The sequence below is a fragment of the Dromiciops gliroides genome, chromosome 5 (genome assembly GCF_019393635.1).
Source record: "Dromiciops gliroides isolate mDroGli1 chromosome 5, mDroGli1.pri, whole genome shotgun sequence".
Classification (NCBI taxonomy): Eukaryota; Metazoa; Chordata; class Mammalia; order Microbiotheria; family Microbiotheriidae; genus Dromiciops; species Dromiciops gliroides.
In genome coordinates, this window is record NC_057865.1 from 234,601,176 (window position 1) to 234,604,362 (window position 3,187).

Below are 3,187 nucleotides of genomic sequence, written 5' to 3' on the forward strand. Positions count from 1 at the left end.
CCCCCGCCCCGCCCCGCCTCCGAGGCCCCGCCCCCAGCGCGGTCGCCGGCCGGCTCCGGGCCCGACCCCACGTGGCTTGTAGGCTTCCCCCCCCCCCCTCCCTCCCCCCGCCCCCGCTTCGCTGCGGCCGCTTCCGGGTTCTGGGCGTGAGGGTGCGCGTGCGCGTGCGCGACAGCATGAATGAGGGTTTGCGTGCGTGCTCGAGCCCGCCACGGAGGCGTTACTGATCGACACCTCCCCTCGTGGGCGGTCCCGGGAAGCAGAGACGGAATGAGAGCTGGTCCCAACGCGGACTTCGAGGAAACTGGTGTTCCGAGCCCAGGCCTGGCCGAGCTCCAGCGGCCAGCCCCGGTCATGACCTTAGAGGCGCTGTAATTGGACTCTCACATAAATTCATCCAGACAGTCAGTCAGAAAGCATTTAGTAGGCAACAGAATGGAAGTTTCTCGAGGGCAAGGACGGCAGGGTTCAGAGGACCTGGGTTCAAATCCTCACCTTGCCAGCTAGGTGTCGCAGTGAATAAAGCGAAGGACCTGGAGTGTGGAAGTTTTAGATGTAACTGTGTGCTGTCAGAGCGAGTCCCTGCCCTCCTAATGCTTACGATCTATTTTATGCGCGCGCACACACACACACACACACACACACACACACGACACCAATACAATTACTATATGCAGTATTACACGATAAGTCTATTGAAGAGAGACAAAACTGCGCTTTTGGAGGTCTGAAGGAGAATGTTGGTATCACAGGTCTGAAATTTAGGACTGGAGGCACCTCGAATCGTTTAATTGTGTTCCCTCCTGAACTCCTTCTAGAGCTGTCAGCATCAAATGAGAATATTTGTAAGGGGCAGAGCACAGTTACTAGCACGTAGTAGGTGCTGTATAAATGCTAATATATTATCATCTCAAAGAGGCGAAATGACTTGCTCAAAGCCTTATTAAGTGTCTTTCTTACTATTGCCAGCACTTAGCACAGAGCCTGGAACGTAGTAGGTGCTAAATAAAATCATCAAACCATCATCATCAATTATTGAAACTGGGTCTCAGAGAGATAGAATGACTTGCCCAAAGCCTCTTAGGCACTAAATGCTAACTATTATTTAATTATCACAATTACTTACAATTGCCAGCACTTAGCACAGTGCCTGGAACATAGTAGGTGCTAAATAAAGGCTATTATTGTTGTTGTTGTTGTTGTTATTATTATTGAAAGTGGAGCTCAGAGAGATAAAATTATTTGCCCAAAGCCTCATAGGCACTAAATGCTATTATTAAATTATCACAATGACTTACCATTGTCTGCACTTAACACAATGCCTAGCACATAGGCACAATAAATGTGTCTTAAAGTGGAAGCACCAGGAAATGAACCCAATTGGCATTCCATTTCTCTCATTTGGGGTTTTGATTTTAGGGTAGAGGATTTGGGTTCAGAGGAGTCTGGATTGATTTCCAACACAATTCCTGCTTGAAAATAGGACATTGACCTAAATTCTTCTTTCTTCATATGTCAGGTATACATGTAAAGCAACAGATTATAGTTTTGTCCTGAAGAGGTTGAAGTGGATACTTAATGTCAATGCTTAGGATTCATTGGCCATTCTTTTCATTCTTCTGATCTACCTTCATAAGAGTCATCACCATAACTATATAACTATGTATATAACTATATATATAAATATAGATATATAGATATAGTTATGGGCCTAGCATACCCCAGAAGTTCTCTGGGGGTAAATCAAAGAACTTTCTCCTTGAGAAACTAAATCAAAGGACAGACACACCTAAACAGTCTCCCCCACCCCTCGGGGAGATAAGATTAGGTGTGGCTGCTGCCTTTGTGGCATGAGGGGGACAAAGATGGCTTGAGAGATCCAGAGTTGCCCCTCACCCAACTTCCCCTGCCACCACCAGTGGGGGATGGGCCTCCCCCAATAAGGGAACTTTCCACAGTCAGACGATCACCTCACCATCGGAGCACCATGGACCTTTATAAAAGTATCTGCCGTCTCCTGCTCTAGAAGATAGGTATCTCAGAACCATGCCTTTGTGCCATGCCTTCTTTCCATGAGAAATCCAAGGGTTTCTCTCTTGGTTTCCTTTCCCTAGCACCCTAAATAAACTATTATTTTATTCTTATTGGATTTGTATGCAAGAGGGTGTAATTCTTTAAAGAGAATTCCTAAGAACCCCTATCCCACCCCCCCCACCAATTTCCCCCATAACATATATGTGTGGATGTATATATGTATATGTGTATTATATACATGCATGTGTATGTGTGTATCTATATATAGATATACACACACCCATTTCCAACAGCCCATGGTTAGTTACACAAATACTATTCAGGCACTTCATATACGGCTACAGTGTCTCCCTTTGTGTGGACCACATGATCAGAGAAATGACTTCAGGTCCAAAAAAAAGTGAGGCATTGATTTCTCTCACGCCCTAATGGTCTTGCTTTTAAAAAGTGAATATTTGGTGCAGATCAATATTTATCATTTTTATCATGCTTATTTTCAGCAGTTCTCTCAATTCAACAGTTCCCCAATAGTGAGGAAACTTATTTAGCTATTTAACCCCCAACTCACAGCCAAGTTATTTTCTCTGCTGGATGCGAAGTACTTTAAGTCTGATGACACAAAAGCAGTTATGGATAATTAGATTCTCCCATTTTAGCTTTATGAGCCACCAAAATGGCTGAATTTGTTTTATGTGGTTGAGGCGGGTGTGTGTTGGGGGAGGATCTTTTTTACAAACCCTTCAACCCGAGAAATTCAAGGTCTGAGAGAATCTTGTTAATGTTCTACATTAGTGGTATCAAACTGAAACATAAACGGGAGCCACTAACCCATACTTAAGGGTACCTCCCCAGAGCATATTGACTTAGAAAACGCCATACTAACATTATCTATGTTCTATTTAGTTTGTTAAATATTTTCCAATTACATTTTGATTTGGTTCGGGCTGGACTCAGGAGTGTTTGATACCTCTGCTCTACCTAAATACCTGTCATCTAGGAAGGGTTTGAAGAGGTAGTTCCATAATAGAATGAATTCAACTTTTGAAAAAGAAAAATAGGGGCAGCTAGGTGGCACAGTGGATAGAGCACCGGCCCTGGATTCAGGAGGACCTGAGTTCAAATCCAGCCTCAGACACTTGACACTTACTAGCTG